The sequence below is a fragment of the Lycium barbarum genome, chromosome 12 (genome assembly GCF_019175385.1).
Source record: "Lycium barbarum isolate Lr01 chromosome 12, ASM1917538v2, whole genome shotgun sequence".
NCBI lineage: Eukaryota > Viridiplantae > Streptophyta > Magnoliopsida > Solanales > Solanaceae > Lycium > Lycium barbarum.
In genome coordinates, this window is record NC_083348.1 from 16,628,364 (window position 1) to 16,647,107 (window position 18,744).

The window sequence follows — 18,744 nt, forward strand, 5'->3', positions numbered from 1 at the left end:
GCATTGCATGGCATTACATGCATTTGCACTTTATCTCATATCATTCATCCTATCTCCTTTGTTGTATAGAGGTTTGAACAAGTTGATTGTCTATAATGCTTTGATTGTGGTTTGGATTGCCTTTTTCTGCTTTGGATGATTGACATTAAGGACTTGGGTGCTTATTTGATTTCTTTATAAACGAAGGACTTAGTTGCTTATTCGGTTACCTGATGTACTTATGGATTAGAAGCTTCACATAGTCTTGAACTGAGATTATTCTCAATATATTATTATTATTATTATTATTATTATTATTATTATTATTATTATTATTATTATTATTATTATTATTATTATTATTATTATTATTATTATTATTATTATTATTGTGAACTAATGGCGGTTAAGTGTGGAAGTAGTAATCGTAGGCCAGCCCCCGTCTTTGTTTTTGTTAGGGTCGGTCGACGATGCTACTGAGTACACGTTGTTCCCCATACTCAAGCTACACTTGCTGTACTATTTTCGTGTGCAGATTCTATTCCCAGTACGAGTGGAGTTCAAGACGCTGCCGACTGTTGTGATGGTCATCTTGACGATTCGGGGTGAACCATCAGTTGATCCATGGCATCGGATCTTCTTCAGTTATCTTTATTGTTGTCTTTTATTTCAGACAACTTATGTACTTTCCAGATGTATACCTAGACTTATACTTCATTTAGTCGTTCTTGTACTAGTGACACCAGATTCGGGGATGGTTGTACCTCTATTTTACGTGTTTTATGAAGATAAGGATTATTGATACTTGAACTATTTCTTTTCCACTTTAATCCCGTTATTAAATTGTGCTAGTGGGTTATGGATGGCTTACTAACTTGGTGGGAGTTAGTGCCTTCACGACTTATGAAATTAGGTCGTGACACCCGGTGTCCAAAACTAGGGCAACTAACACACGACGAATCTCATCATATAAAACTACGAGGTTTAACCAAAATAAAGACCGAAATAGCGAATATGACGGTCGACAATAGGAATGATCGAATTTTTTGTTGTATTCCCATAATATCCCTGAAAAATATCATTTTTAGGTGATATTCTATCTAAAAATAAATATATAGTTACACCATCATTTTCTATTGTATAAATTATATATATTCTTGCATTTGTGTAGATCAGGCAAGTCATAAAGATTAAAAAAAACAACATTATAGAAGCAAGTATATCAAGTTTTAATTACTTACAAGACTGTAAATTTTCATCTAAGTCAATTTAAATTTTTAAGTTTTTACTCTGATTTATTTGATGATAACTGTTAACGTCACTATTTTGAAACACCATGCATAAAAAAAATAATAGATAAATAAATAAACAAAACAACCTAAGCTTCATGTATACCAAATAAGAGGCAAAGAAGAGGCAAAAAGATTCACAACATTATAAATTAAAGGAGAGTTTAAGCTAAGTAAAATAAGATGTACTATTTTACAAATGTATAACCTCAAGTATTAGTATGACCTAAATTATTAAAACAGTTTAAAACAATTAAAGATAATTCTAAAAAAATCAATGTAAAATGATATAGCTTATAACTTCAATAATTCACAACATTATAAATTAAAGGAGAGTTTAAGCTAAGTAAAATAAGATGTACTATTTTACAAATGTATAACCTCAAGTATAGTATGACCTAAATTATTAAAACAGTTTAAAACAATTAAAGATAATTCTAAAAAAATCAATGTAAAATGATATAGCTTATAACTTCAATAATTCATCAAAAATAATCTACAATTTATCCCATGAGTAAAAAATTCAGCAGACATGTACTATTCAAAGTTTAGGACTACAGCCTAGAGGTGTCTAATATTTACTTTAAAAAGCAAAACTGAAATACTTAAAGCATCTGCTCTTTAGGTGAGTCTCGAACGCAACACGTGTCGATGAAACTGAACCTGCTTGACTGCTGAGCTACCACTCTTCCTTATTTCAAATGGGTTCATCTATATTTATATCAGTATTATAAATACTTCACATTATGGATGTCTATTCAAATACACGATTTTCTGAATAAGCTTGCAATTGGATAAATTTGCAATCAAGCAGGGAGCTTGCAAGTAGCCCATGAAGGCAGGTTACAAGCAGCTGCTTGAAAAGCTTTGCAGCAGCTTCCTGGGGCTTGCAATCAAGCAGGCAGCTTGTGAGTAACTCAAGCAGGTAGCTTGAGAGTAGCTCAAGCAAGTAGCTTGTCAGCAGCTTTTGAAATGCCTCACAACAACTTATTTTCTTCTATAAATAGGAAGTCAATTCAGTTCATCTGGATATCAATTGAAAATACAATAAAATTTCTCTCCCTCTCCCCACCTTCTCTGGCTATACTTTTTTTTGTTGTCGTGTACTTTTAATATTATTTCATAACACGTTATCTGTACGGGACTCTGCCATTTTGAGCATTGTAACGACCTGTTTGGTCGTTATAATCTTTTTGGCATTTTCGCTCATTTTCGATTATTGATTAGTTCAATTTTGACCCGAGAGGACTGTTGGCACGCTTCGGATTCGGGCAACTTAAGTGAAATATAGGCTTAAAGTGAAAAATAGTTGACCCACAGTTGACTTTTGGATAAACAAACCTTTTTCGAAATTCCGTCGATTCCGAGATGTCCGGATGGTCGTTTAGAACTTGTGGGTGTAATTGGTTCAGTTCCCAATGCACTCGGATGCATTTCGACACATGGGTTGGGAATTGGAATTAAGGCATTGGGGGTTGACTCGGTCAACGACGCCTCCGGTTGAAATTTCAAGGCCACGAGCCCGTGCGTAGTGTAAGTTTGTGTGGGTCTGTGTGTATGGTTTATGAGTAGATGGCCTCGGGAATGACTCGGGATTCCGATTGAAAACTTAGAAAAAAATGAGGGATTCTGGTACCTGGTGCCCGCAATGGCGGCACTAGTGCCGTCGCAGCAAGACCGCTATTGTGGTATGTCGGCCACTGGGGCGGGCATGTGTATTGCTAGCCATGCCGCCATGGCGGTCTTGAGGGCGCTGTGCCGACCCCGCTATCGTCACGGTGGTGACGGGTCAGGTAATTTCATTATGTGTGATTTAAATAAGCCTTAGACCCTCATTATTTCCCATTTCGAAATTAGAACTTTGGGGAACAGCTCGTGGAGATATTTTGGAGACATTCTTGGAGGTAAATCATGCCTATTCCTTTACTCTTCATTAATCACAATTATCTTAGATTTCCCCCTTCCCTTTAACAATCCCTTAGTGATGGAATTTGAAGGAGGGTTTTGATGAACTTTTCCTTAGGCTCATGTATGAGAAAATTGATGATGTTTATGTTAGATTTTGACTACTCTAAGCTTATTAATCATATATCTTCCACTTTTAGCGTTGAATTTCGGAATTAAAGACTTAGGGTTTATACCCAAATTTGGGGGTTTTGCTTGAAATCAGAAATTAGGCTATTCTTTGAGTTAAATCAGCAATTAGTAGTTGAGTTATGATCATCTAGTGCTTAATTCGGTATTTTTCTTTCGAATTTCCCGTTTTGCCCTTGTGGGACTGTTTTCCTAATTTCTAGGGCTAGAATTGACCTAATTTGAATAGTAGCAATATTAGTATCATTCTTCATGATTTCTAATCTAGAATTTGATTATGCTTAGACTACTTTCGTTCTGAGGTTCAGCGGCAAGACTAGGCAAATGAGTGAGTTGTTGGTGCTGCGGTTTGGCCATTCAAGTAGGTTATGGCTTACCCTTGATGAGACTTCGTATAGCGAAGCACGTATTTAGATTTTATTATTGGAGACAGCATGTGAACCTTCAACCATGAAGTCGGGTTGGATATTACCTTAGGTTGGGCCCTGTTGTGTGTTGGGACTAGCCACCCTGTTATGTGTGCTTGATTGTTCTATTGTGCCGGCTTGATGCCATGAGTAGTTGGTAGATATTGGATTCTGTTTTATCATCTCAATTGTGAGATAGTTGACATACCGGCTATTGGTATTTATACTTGGATATGTTGTTGGCGTACCCACTATTGGTACTTGTGATTCGGTTATATTATTGGCATACCCACTGTCGGTATTTGTGATTCGAATATATTGTTGGCGTACCGACTGTTGGTACTTGTGATATTGAGCATGCTTATTGATGTGATTCATGCATTGCATGCACTCTCATCTTCATGATACATTGTTGAGATATTGATGACATTGATGAAATATTTGATGAGCTGGGCTCAGTTTTACTTGAGTGACCTGAGAGGCCAATACCCGATGTTCATCTCAAAATCGTTGTTTGAGTGAAATTAATATTTGAGAAAACTCTTTTACTTGAGTGATGTGAGAGGCTGATGTCCGATGATCAATTCCGGAATCGTTGTTGCATGGCCGATATCGTATGCTAGTTCTGAAATTGTTGTTATTGCATGGAATCCGCAGGTCCCCCAGGATGGTGCCGGTGCGAACCCCCGGTGGGAAAAGGCCGGGGTCCTATCTGTCTGTTGGGCAAAGATGTGGGACCGGTGGCACTTAGACTTCCGACTGGAGTACATGTGTACACCTCATTTGCATGGCATTGCATTCATACCATCATTGCATTGCATTGCGTTATGACTTGATTGAGATGCTTGGCGTGGTATTCTGACATGGATTGGATCGGATATATACAGATTTGGCACATTTGGGGATTAGATGCCTTACGTAGGTGATGACAGATATTTGGAATTAATTGTATTGTCATATGCTTGTTAGTTTATTTTCTTATCTGCTTTATTATCAGACCCTGAGTGTTGCTATTATTCCGCACTATTCTACTATATATATATATATATATATATATATATATATATATATATATATCGTGAAACTTACGTATTTATTCCATTATGTTGCTTACTTTCATTAATTTATGTATTTATTCCTTGTTGGGTTAAGGGTTCGCTTATCGAGGTGAAAAGGTAAGTGCCTGCATGACTTAGGCAGAATTGGGTTGTGACAAAGTTGGTATCAGAGCCCTGGGTTAACCGGTCTTTAATACAAGAGCGTGTCCAGTAGAGTCTCGTGGATTAGTACGATGAGCTCCGTACTTATCTACGGGAGGCTATAGGACATTTATGAAATCTCACTTTCTTTTCATTCTTCATGCTAGCTTATTCAATTTGGCATCTGGAAGTATCAAATTGGTATCTAACTCTCTTCTCTTCTCTCACAGATGGTGAGGACTACAGCTACGACGGCTAGAGGTCAGGTGCTAGAGCCCGCAGGTACGACTGGCACCCTAGGGCCAGATACAGCCAGGGGACACGACAAAGCGAGAGGCCGTGGGGTTGCCCCAGTCAGAGGCAGAGTTCTTGTGGTGGGTCAGCAGCGACAGAGGTCTCCATCTCCCGAGCCCGAGTATCTGTCAGGTAGAGACTAGGTCGTAGAGGATGGTATGGCCCCAACACGGACACAACCTAAGGTTACTTCTGACCAGGCCGTGCATGACACTATGGCTAGGATTCTATTTCACCTTGATGCCCAACAGGCAGTCGCCGGTGTGACTACTCCCGGCGGGGGTTCATTTGGGCGCAAACCCGGGTTTGGGCGCAGACCCCTGAGCAGGGGCCTACACGGGAAGCACATCCCGCTGCAGCTATGGCTCCTCGTATTGATGCGATACCCGCCCCTGGTGAGGATATTAGGCCCATGGAAGGCGCTGTTATGACTGCTACTGATCAAGACCTGGTTAGGAGGTTCAGGAAGTTAGAGCCACCGAGGTTCTCTGGTACTTTGTCTGAGGATGCCTATGAGTTTATTCTTGATATGCATAAAATGCTGCACCGTAAGGGATAGTGGAGCCCCACGGCATTAATTATGTGTCCTACAAGTTTTGCAGCGAAGCGAAGACATGGTGGAGGTATTTCGTGGCGTGCAGACCTGAGGGTTCTCCTCCTTTGACTTGGACTCAGTTCTACCGGGCCTTCCTTGAAAAGTATGTGCCGGTCCTTGAGAGAGGCGCGTAGGGAGCAGTTTTTACACCTTGAGCAGAGGGGCATGTCTTTGGAGTCTTATGTGACCCATTTCCTTTATCTAGCTCGTTATTCTACTTCGTTGATCCCTACTGAGGCTGATAGGATCAGGCGCTTTGTGGGAGGACTAGTGGGCTCTCTACAGATTCCTTGTCTTCAGATGGAGTCTATGGAGGCTTCCTTCCAGTCCATTATCAAGCACGCTTCTATGGTTGAAGGCGCTAAGGCCCGTGCTTTTGGTGGTGGTGACAAGAGGCTACATCAGACTGGCAAATTTGGGGGTTCTGGTTCGAGGGGCGTGGGTCAACTTTTGAGGCCAGCTCAACCATATTTCGATCATCCCGTACATTCAGCGTTACCGGCTTCTTCTAGTGAGACACCTAGGCAGAGGGCTCCTGAGAGTTCGTTCTCCAAACCAGTGGACATGGCTGCTTCATCTGGGTCTTCAACTTCTGTGTTTTAGCACTCAACTCCTCTTACCTATTTTTCCTTTAGGGAGGTTGGTCATGTTGCTAGGAGATATCCCCGACCCAGGCGAGATTATCAGCCGCCGAGGACTCCTATATCATCTGGTTGTCGAGGTGGGACTTCTCAGAGAGGCGATGCTCAGTCAGGCCGCGGTACTTTCTGTGGTTCTAGAGGTGGTTCCCAACCAGCTAGAGGTGGTACTCAGGGTATCAGAGGGGGATCTCAGGCTAGAAATGGTGGAGCCCATTGTTACTCATTTTCTGGTAGGCCCGAGAAAGAGACCTCAGATGCTGTGATTTCAGGTACTATTTCTGTTCGTCATAGAGCAGCATCTGTGTTATTTGATCCTGGATCCACCTATTCATATGTATCTGCATTTCATGTAGTTGGTTGGGATTTGCCTTGTGCTAGCATAGATAAACTTGTTCATGTGTCTACTCCGGTTGGAGAATCTGTGATTGTTGATCGAGTCTACCGGTCTTGTTTGGTTACTTTTATGGGGTATAATACTTGGGTATATTTTCTGATTCTTGATATGGTCGACTATGATATTATAGTAGGGATGTCCTGGCATTCTCCTTATCATGCGATCTTGGACTGTCACACCAAGACGGTCACTTTAGCAATGCCGGGCATTCCTAGACTTGAGTGGAGAGTACTCTTAGTCCCGCTCCAAAGAAGATCCTTTCCTTCCTTCAGGCGAAGAAGTTAGTAAGTAAGGGGTGTCTACCTTATTTAGCTCATGTTCGTGATATGATGGTTGCATCTCCACCCCTTGAGTCTATCCCTGTTGTGAGCGAGTTTGCGGATGTATTTTCGTCAGATTTGCCAGGGATGACACCCGACTGTGACATTGATTTCTGTATTGATGTGGAACTGGACACTCGACCTATTTCCATCCCACCATATCGGATGGCACTTGCCGAGTTGAGGGAGCTTAAGGAATAATTGCAGGACTTATTGAGCAAGGGATTCATTAGACCTAGTGTCACACCTTAGTGTGCTCCAGTGTTATTTGTGAAGACGAAAGATGGGACTAGATGTGTATTGATTACTGACAGTTGAACAAGGTCACTATTTGGAACAATTGCCCTATGCCTCGTATTGATGATCTGTTTGACCAACTTCAGGGAGCTTCGATGTTTTCGAAGATTGATTTGCGTTCCGACTATCACCAGTTGAAGATCAGGGCGGAGGATATTCCAAAGACAACATTTCGGACGAGATATGGCCACTATGAGTTTCTAGTGATGTCTTTTGGGCTTGCAAATGCCCCGACTGTCTTTATGACCTTGATGAATGGCATCTTTAGGCCGTTTCTTGATTCCTTCGTGATTGTGTTTATTGGTGACATCTTTGTGTATTCCAAGAGTAGAGAGGAGCATGAGAGCCATTGTCGTACCGTTCTTGGGTTGTTGAAGAAATATAGCCTGTTTGGCAAGTTTTCTAAGTGTGAGTTCTAGTTGGAGTCTGTAGCATTCTTGGGCCATGTTGTGTCTAAGGATGGGATTATGGTTGATCCATAGGAGATTGAGGTTGTGAGGGGTTGGGCGAGGCCCATTATTGTTACTGAGATTCGTAGTTTTGTGGGTTTGGCTAGTTATTACCATCACTTTGTGAAGGGTTTTGCTGCCATTGCTTTGTCCTTATATAACCAGATTGACCCAGAAGGATATTCCCTTCCAGTGGATGGATGATTGTGAGGAGAGATTTCAAAAGCTCAAGTTTCTTTTGACTACAACCCCGATCTTAGCATTACCCCTGGAGGGTAAAGATTTTGTTGTCTATTGTGATGCTTCCAGTATGGGTTTGGGTTCGGTGTTGATGCAGGAGAGTAGAGTGATAGCTTATGCTTCCCGTCAGTTAAAGGTTCATAAGAAGAATTACCCCACCCACGATTTGGAGTTGTTGGTTGTAGTCTTGGCATAGAAGCTTTGGAGGCATTATTTCTACAGTGTCCATTGTAAGGTTTTCAACAATCACTTTAGCCTTCAACATGTGTTTACCCAGAGAGATCTTAAGCGCCGATGGATGGAGCTCCTGAAGGACTATGACATCTCTATTCTATATCATCCCGGGAAAGCCAATGTAGTGGCTGATGCCTTGAGTCGCAAGGCAGTGAGTATGGGGAGTTTAGCTCGATTGATTGTTTTTGAGCATCTGTTGGCTATGGAGGTTCAGACTCTGGCCAACAGTTTTGTCCGTCTTGATATTTCGGCCCCGGGCAGGATTTTGGCTTGTATAGAGGCGCGGTCATCTTTATTGGATCGGGTCAGGACTCATCAGTTTGAGAATGCTCCGTTGAGCAAGATCTGAGATAGGGCGTGATTGATTCTGAGGGCATTCTGAGGATTAGAGGTCGCGTTTGTGTTCCTCGTGTTGGTGATTTGATTCAGCTGATCTTGTCTGAGGCTCATACCTCTCGCTATTCCATTCATCCTGGGGCGACTAAGATGTACCATGACTTGAGACAACACTATTGGTGGCGTCGGATGAAAAGAGATATAGTTGACGTTGTGGCTAAGTGTGGAAATTGTTAGTAGGTAAAGTATGAGCACTAGCAATCCGGAGGGGTGCATCAGAGGATGCCCATTCCTGAGTGGAAGTGGGAGAGGATTACTATGGATTTTGTCACGGGTCTTCCGAAACCCTTGGCAAGTTTGATTCTATTTGGGAGACAGTTGATCGGTTGACTAAGTCCGCTCACTTTGTTTCGGTTCAGGATTCCTATACTGCGGAGAAGTTAGCCAAGATGTACATTCAGGATATTGTGAGATTACATAGGGTTCCTATTTCTGTTATATCTGATCGGGGTACGATTTTCACTTCCCATTTTTGGAGGGCGTTTCACGAGGAGTTGGGTACCCGATTGGATCTTAGTATAGCTTTTCATCCCCAGACCGATGGCCAGTCCGAGCGAATAATTTAGGTGCTTAAAGACACGTTGAGAGTGTGTGCTATTAATTTTGGTGGTCATTGGGATAAGCACTTACCATTGGTAGAGTTTGTGTACAACAACAGTTATCATTCGAGTATTGGCATGACGCCTTTTGAGGCCTTATATGGTAGGAGATGTAGATCTCTGATTGGTTGGTTTGATGGGTCCGAGGCTTGACCTTGGAGCACAAATCTATTGAGAGAGTCCCTTGATAGAGTGAGATTTATTCAGGCCAAGCTTTTGGCAGCTCAGAGTCGGCAAAAGTCATATGCGGACCGGAAGGTCCGGGATTTGAAGTTTGCTATTGGTGACCAGTTTCTATTGAAGGTTTCACCCATGAAGGGTATTATGAGATTTGTTAAGAGGGGCAAGTTGAGCCCCAGGTATATTGGTCCGTTTGAGATTGTGGACTGTATCGGTGATGTAGCTTATAAGTTGACATTGCCGCCAGGCTTGACGGGAGTTCATCCGATTTTTCATGTTTCGATGCTGAAAAAGTACCATGCTGACGGTACCTACATAGTCCGTTGGGATTCTATATTGCCTGATGAGAATTTAACTTATGAGGAGGAGCCTATCGCGATTTTCGATAGGTAGGTTCGAAAGTTGAGGTCAAAGGAGATTGCTTCTGTGAAGGTGCAATGGAAGTGCCATCCTGTTGAGGAGGCTACTTAGGAGACCGAGTCCGACATACGTAGCCAATATCCCCAGTTATTCACTGATTCAGGTATTTCCATGCTTTCCTTTTTTTCTTCGCTCGAGGACTAGCGACGGTTCAATTGGTATCTAATGTAACGACTTGTTTGGTCTTTATAGTATTTTTGGCATTTTCGCCAGTTCCCGAGAACTGATTAGTTCACTTTTGACCCGAGGGACTGTTGGCATGCTTCCTTAGGTGTCTATACCGAATTCGGGCAACTTTAGTGATATATAGGGTTAAAGTGAAAAATTGTTGACCCAAAGTTGACTTTTGGGTAAACAAAACTTTTTTGGAATTTCGTCGATTCCGAGAGGTCCGGATAGTCGTTTAGAATTGTGGTGTAATTGGTTCGGTTCCCAATGCACTCGGATACATTTCGGGACTTGGGTTGGGAATTAGAATTAAGGCATGGGGGTTGACTCGGTCAACGAGGCCTTCGTTGGAAATTGTGTGGCCACAACCATGTTCGTAGTGTAATTTTGTGTGGGTCTGTGTGTATGGTTTGTGAGCAGATGGCCTCGGGAATGACCCGAGATTCCAATTGAAGACTTAGAAAACAATGGGGGATTCTTGTACCTGGTGCCCGCAATGGCGGCACCAGTGCCGTCCCAGCGGCACCGCTATTGCGGTGTGTTGGCAGTTGGGGCGGCCATGTGTATTGCTGGCCATGTCGCCATGGCGGTCTTGAGGGCGCTTTAGCGACCCCGCTACCGTCGCGGCGGTGACGGGTCAAGTAATTTCATTAAGTGTGATTTAAATAAGCCTTAGACCTTCATTATTTCCCATTTTGAAATTAGAACTTTGGGGAACAGTTCTTGGAGATATTTTGGAGACATTCTTTGAGCTATATCTTGCCTATTCCTTTACTCTTCCTTAATCACAATCATCTTAGATTTCCCCTTTCCTTTAACAATCTCTTAGTGATGGAATTTGAAGGAGGGTTTTGATGAACTTTTCCTTAGGCTCATGTATGAGGAAAATGATGGTGTTTATGTTAGATTTTGACTAATCTAAGCTTATTAATCATATATCTTCCACTTTTAGCATTGAATTTCGAAATCAAAGACTTAGGGTTTATACCCAAATTTGGGGGTTTTGCTTGAAATCCGAAATTAGGCTAATCTTTGAGTTAAATCAGCAATTAGTGGTTGGGTTATCATCACCTAGTGCTTAATTTGATATTTTGCTTTCGGATTTCCCATTTTGCCATTGTGGGCCCGTTTCCCCAATTTCTAGGGCTAGAATTGACCTAATTTGAATAGTAGCAATATTAGTATCATTCTTTAGGATTTTTAATCTAGAATTCGATTATGCTTAGACTACTTTGGTTCAGCGGAAAGGCAAGGCAAGTGAGTGAGTTGTTGGTGCTGCGGTTCAGCCATCCATGTAGGTTATGGCTTATCCTTGGTGAGACTTCGTATAGCGAAGCATATATTTAGATATTATTGTCGGAGACCGCATGTGAACCTTCGGCTATGAAGTCGGGTTGGATATTACCTTAGGTTAGGCCCTATTATGTGTTGGGACTAGCCACCCCGTTATGTGTGGTTGATTGTTCTATTGTGTCGGCTTGATGCCATGAGTAGTCGGTAGATATTGGATTCTGTTTTATCATCTCGATTGTGAGATAGTTGACATGCGCGCTATTGGTATTTGTACCTGGATATGTTGTTGGCGTATCCACTGTTGGTACTTGTGATTCGGTTATATTATTGGCATACGCACTGTCAGTATTTGTGATTCGAATATATTATTGGCATACCCACTGTTGGTACTTGTGATATTAAGTATGATTATTTATGTGGTTCATGCATTGCACGCACTCTCATCTTCATGATACATTGTTGAGATATTGATGACATTGATGAAATACTTGATGCGCTGGGCTCAATTTTATTTTGAGTGACGTGAGAGGCCGATGTCTGATGTTCATCCCGGAATCATTGATTGAGTGAAATTGATATTTGAGAAATCTCTTTTACTTGAGTGATGTGAGAGGTCGATGTCTGATGATCAATTTCGAAATCGTTGTTGCATGGCCGATATCTGATGTTAGTTCCGGAATCGTTGTTAGTGCATAGACTTCTCGGGTCCCCCAGGGTGGTGCCGGTGAGAAAACCCCGTGGGAAAAGATCCGAGGTCCCGTCTGTCTATTGGGCAAAGATCCAGGACGGGTGGCATTTAGACTTCGCGAGTCATCGACATTTCCGTTCGGAGTACATGTGTACACCTCATTTGCATGGCATTGCATTGCATCCATACCATCATTGCATTGCATTGTATTATTACTTGATTAAGATGTTTGGTGTGGTATTGTGACTTGAATTGGATCGGATATATACTGATTTGGCACATTTGGGGATTAGATGTTTTATGTAGGTGATGACAGATATTTGGAATTAATTGTATTGTCATATGCTTGTTAGTTTATTTGCTTATCTGCTTTATTATCTGAATTTTTTTAACTATGATTAGTCGGCCGATGATGCCTACCAGTTCTATTGTTTGTACTGACCTTCACTTGCTGTATTCTTTTATGAATGCGGAGTATCAGGTCGGATCCACTTCTGTGACGCGTGGCTGATAGTCGCTTCAGCTCTATTCTCGATTTTCCAGGGTGAGCATGGCCGTCCGCCGCCTTAAAGACTTCTTATCTTTACTTCCTATTTTATCCAGAGACACAGACACTTATGTATTAGTATTCTGGATTGTATTATTTCTCTTTCTTTAGATGCTCTTGTATTATTCAGATCAGACCCTGGGGGTGCTGCTATTATTCCGTACTATTCTACTATATATATATATATATATATATATATATATATATATATATATATATATATATATCGTGAGACTTACGTATTTATTCTATTTCGTTGCTTAGTTTCATTAATTTAGGTATTTATTCCTTGTTGGGTTGAGGGTTCGCTTATTGAGGTGGGAAGGTAAGTGACCACACGACTTAGGCAGAACTGGGTCGTGACAAGCACTTACTTTGAGTTTGATTTCTATTTCAGGTATTTGCTGATCGAAGTGATGCAGGTGACATGGTGATGTTCCATAATACATAGCTCCCTGCCATGTGTCACATAAGTTTGTCGGTATTGGGTTGGAGGATGGCCTGGTACAAGAAGTATATACGACCATCATTTGCTTCCATTTAATTCTCAAAGTTTCTTTTATGCTCCATGTTTATCAAATAAGATATTTATATAGTTTATCTCCTTTTGATTTATAATTACTGGAAATGGTTAAATTTCACGATGTTTCATAGGTCCTAAAGCAGTAATTTCTTTGAAGCCCGGTATATGTTAGAGAAAAATTTTCTACATCATATGCATGCCTCGATTTGCTCCTAAAGTAGTAATATCTTAAAAGAGGTATTGAGCTATCACAATTTGATATGCTTAAGGCACGTTTTAGATTATTGTAATCCATTCATGAAGAATGAGAGCTTTTGATAAAAGCTGTAAACATAGATCCATTCCCTGAAGTGAATGCGATAATATTTAATAAAGCTTATCCATAAAGATGTGCACATGGTTGTGAAGATATCACGACTCACCTCTGAAAGTGGTATTTAAGAAGAAATTTTCTGAATATTTTATGATTTACTTCTGAAGTAGTCAAGTTTTAAAATTTACTTCTAAAATAGTAAATACTATGCAGTTTACTCCCCAAGTAGTAAAACTCTGCAACTTACGAACGAAGTAGTAAGACTCTGAATTCTACTCCCAAAGCAGTAGAACTTTTGAAATCTACTTATGAAGTAGTAGATATCTGAAATTGAAGTCCCTCGAAGATGTTATATATGATAGCACCATTTATCCTAGATTGTAATTGTTACGATAGGAAAATAAATTGTAGTAAACCTGAAGTTTATTAGTGAGAAGAATGGTTATCATACTGAGACTACACATGATTAGAAGATTGAATATCTTCAAGTTACCAGGTAAGAAATACGTATGTGAAACATTACCCGATGTAACGACCCGGTCGGTCGTTTTGAGAACCGATGCTTTGTTTTGCATTTCGTCTATTCCAGAAATTCTGTAATAATTATTTTTACTTGCTTGTAAAATTTGAAGTCAAACGGATGTCATTTGGTTCACTTTGGGAGAAGGTTTCACTTTGAAAATTCCGGCATTCAATTATTTAGATAAATTATATATTGTGGGAAAACGTGCTCTGATTGGAGATGTTACACCCCGTACTTTTAGAGAAGCACTTATTAAATTTGAACATAAGTATGTCGAACTATGTCTAAGTAAAACAACTTTGGATTATGAGGAACGAAGCATTATTAAGTATATTGTATGAGTAAAGGATGAATTACGACTCGTAAGTCGTAACCGGGAAGGACAACCTTGGAACAAAAGGACATGGCTATTATCAAGTACGATTAATGATAAGTATCATGTATGGAGAGTTTCGGAAGGTTCCGGGACCAAGCAAATCGAAGAAGATAAGTTTGTCGAAATTTTGGAAATTAGTAGAATATTTGACAGAATTTTGGGTCAAATTTGGAGGGATATATCTCCTAGTATATTAGGAGTTTTAAGGTGTTTTCAAAGCCTAAAATGAAGATCGTCCAGTCTAGTTTCCAACCCAATAAACCGCTTTTTGATACGACATTGGAGTAGAAAATTATGAACGTTACAAGTTGGGCTGACCGAGCAGAAACGCGCGCTACAGTAACCGAGCTGCTACAGTAGTCGCGCTGCTACAGTACCCGAACCGACTTTAAAACCTTATAAAAGGGGTTTTACCCCTCATTTTTCATCCAAAAACCTATCAAAATATCCCAAACTCTCTAGAGTATTCCCCCAACTTCCGTTCATAGAATTTTAGCGCAAATTAAGTGAAATCTCCGGATTTAAGTCCGAACAGCGTATAGTTGTGATTACAAATTGTATAGCGACGAGTTTTGGCTCAAGTTCAAGGGGGAAAATGAAGATATCCCAATATTAATGGGAGTAAGGTATGAATCTCTTCTTATTAATGTTAGTTTTGGTTTATTTACGGATATAAAGTTGTTAAATAGTTGTATAACGAGTTGTTTAGTTGTGGAACTTGGGAAAAACATCGTGTGGGATGTTATGGAATATACTTGTATTGATAATATTGTTGTTGATATTGGTATTATTTTTGTTGTTGTTGGTTGTTGGATTGTGATTTCGGGCTAGGCATATAAACAGGCGAGATGCTGCCCGAAGTTCGGTAGATTTTAAATGGATTTTAATTAAAGGCTTGAGATAAGTGTATGATGGTGCGCCTAACAATAGTATGAATGGTCTTATATGTAGATTACGAGACTACGAACGATCATAACTAGATTGCAAGACAGGAGGTAGGTTGGAATGTCGGAAAGTAAGCCTCCAGGTATGTTAAGGCTAAACCTTTCTTTCTTAAGGCATGATTCCTTTGTTGTGAACCTATACATGATATCTTCAATAACCTCGTTTCTAAAAGTGCCAAAGCTTACAGTTCCCGATGTTCTTATGATATCCTTGAGCTTGTTTCATGGCTATTGATGTTATTCATTGATGTTGATCTCATCTTATGACTTTGTTCCTCCAAGGTGATACATGTTCACGATGACGGTTCCATAATAATAATCCAATGATTTTAGGAATAGGTTCTTAAGGAATGTTTTATAGGACATGAATAGATTGCTAGTAGAGGATCTCTATAAGGTATTTAATGTTCGAAGAGAGGTTCATATTGTATCTTAGGATTTGGTTATAGTCTAGTCAAGTGGGAAGAAGTACTAATGGCCTGAGCTGTGCTTATAAGTCTTATGTGATTATGTAGATCCTACGGGTTAAGTGATGACCACGGAAATTGTATAGAGATTACTTGTAGAAGTTTAGTTATGATGTTGATTATAATTACCACTGGTCTACGACCAGTCGGGCAGATGTTACCACCATGCTACGGCTGGATGGGCAGTTACCACTGATCAGTCAGGCAGTTGTGCTCTACCGTCGGGTGATAATCGGACGGACAGTTATTACCACCGAGCTACGGCCGGATGGGCAGTTACCACAGATCAGTTGGGCAGTTGCGCTCTACCGTCGGGCGATAATCGGACGGGCAGTTATTGCCACCGAGCATCGACCAGTTGGGTAGTTACCACTGATCAGTTGGGCAGTTGCGCTCTACCGTCGGGCGATAATCAGACGGGCAGTTATTACCACCGAGCTACAGTCGGTTGGGCAGTTACCACTGATCAGTCGGGCAGTTACGCTCTACCATCGGGCGATAATTAGGCGGGCAGTTATTACCACCGAGCTACGGCCGGTCGGGCAGTTACCACTGATCAGTTGGGCAGTTGGCACTAGGACAGTAAGTAAGTTAGAGATACAGTATTGTCTATAGATGCAGTTAAAGATATGAGAGTATTAAGAGACATGCGTACTAGATTCTCATCGGTAAGTCAGAAGTGCCAGGTTGATTCTTATGCTCTTTCTTTGCAGCATTTGTTGATTCTATTACATTTCCACCTTACATACTCGGTACATTATTCATACTGACGTCCTTTCTTGTGGACGCTGCGTTCATGCCCGCAGGTGTAGACAGAAGGGACGAGGATCTACCACAGTAGGCTGCTTTCAGGTACCAATTTTGATTGGTGGGCTCCATTTCTTCCTGGAGCATTGCCGAGTCTGGGTATATATATATATATATATATATATATATACATAACTTGTGTCAAGGGTATGTCGGGGGACCTGTCCCTACTTGTATACTTCAACCATGCTCATAGAGGCTTTGCAGGCAGTTCATGTGTACAACTTAGTTATATTATGTCGGTTGTTATGTTGGCATCATGGGTCTATTGCACATATATTTATGCCTGATATTATGTTCATATTTAACCCTTAGCCGTATTTTTACCATTCGAGACATGAAGAATGCAAATTATAAGTTGGTTTGCTCGGTTCTCGTAGGGTGCCGAGTGCCAGTCATGCCTTACCAAGGATGGGGTGTGACAGGAGATCTGAAGATTCCGCTAAATTTAAAATATTATTCATGACCTTTTAGATATTGACGGAGCTAATTTTAGAGTTCATTTGGTTGGTTTTCGACAATTAAATCAGTTTTAGCATTAAATATGCCTATTTATGATGAAAACATGGTCATGGGAAGAAATAAGCCCCGAGTTGGAAATTTGATGGTTCCATTAGCTTTGTATTGATGTTTATAATTTGCGGTAATGGATGGCTCGATTCGCAAAGCTTTCAGATGAGTTTTGGGTAAGGAAAATGATACTTTGGAAATTCTTAAGTTAAGAAATGAAGAAGCTTGACCAAAGTCAAAATCGGGGGTAAATGAGTCTTTTTTATAGTTAATCTGATTCCATTTGGTCCGTAATCTAATTTATGACTTAGAGGAGTCATTCGTTTGGTTCGCTAGAGGTTTAGGTGTGATTTGGGGGGTTGGTTGAGAAACTAACTTTTGAGATGATTTGGAGTTGACCACGATCAACATTGGGTCAAGACAGCCCCGTTTGGATGTTTGAGTTTGAGAAGGTTCGTATGATGATTTTGGACTTGTCCACAAATTTTGGTTAGATTTCGATGAGTTTTGGATGGATTTAGGTTGTGTCGCGCTCGTATTCGATGTTTTTGGCGTATTTTTTTGGCCATAAGGGGTACCATATTGATCAAAGAAGCTTTGTTTTGTGTTTTGATTGAAACATTATATCCATATCGTAATTACGAAGCCATAACAAAAAGAATTGTCAAATTCGGACATCATATAAGGGAGTCATGCCAATTTTAGTGTCAGAACAAGTTGTTGGTGCTGGTGCATCGCATCTGCAAAGTGAGGTCCGCACCTGCGACCTTTCCAGGTGCGGAAATGACAGGTGGAAGGCCACATGTGCGAAAATCGCAGTGTATTAAAAATCAGACTGCATTCATTTGGAATTTTCAGCGTATCTTGAGTTCTAGAGCTCCGTTTGAGGTGATTTTCGCGATGTTGTTCTCGTCTCAATGAGGGGTTAAGTCTCTAACCTTTATTTTTGTGTTTTTCCATGATTATTTTGATTGGTCATCATTTATATCTGTGTTTGGATTGTAGAAATTGGGGTTTTGAACCCAAAAGTTTAAAAGTGGTAAATCATGGACTTGAGGATTAAAGTGATGGCTTTTTGAATGTATTTTCTGGATTTAGACTAATTAAGAACGTAAAATTCCAATTTTGGCCTTGCGGTTACCTTTCTGGGTTCATTTTGGGTTCCGAATCAAAGTATAGCAATATGGGTATCATTGGATTTGTTTTAACTTGTAGAGTACTATTTTTACTATATTAAACCCAATCTTGTAATTAAATTATGGATTAGACCTTTGGGGTTGGAAAGGGGTTTTTGGGTTGATTTTCTAAACCCGAATCGTATATAAAGAATTATTAGTGTCATTTGATTCGTATTTTACGTAGAATACTTATTTGAACATATTGGGACCTTTCGGATGCGATACGAAATGGCAAGGCTGTGTAGTGATTTTCAGACTTCCATTCCAGGCATGTTGAGGCTGTAAACTCTAACTTTAGCATCGTGGTTGATACATTAAACTAAATAAAAGGGTGTAACGAGGATAATAAGGGGGTCTCGATACTCGTAAGGTGACAAGCA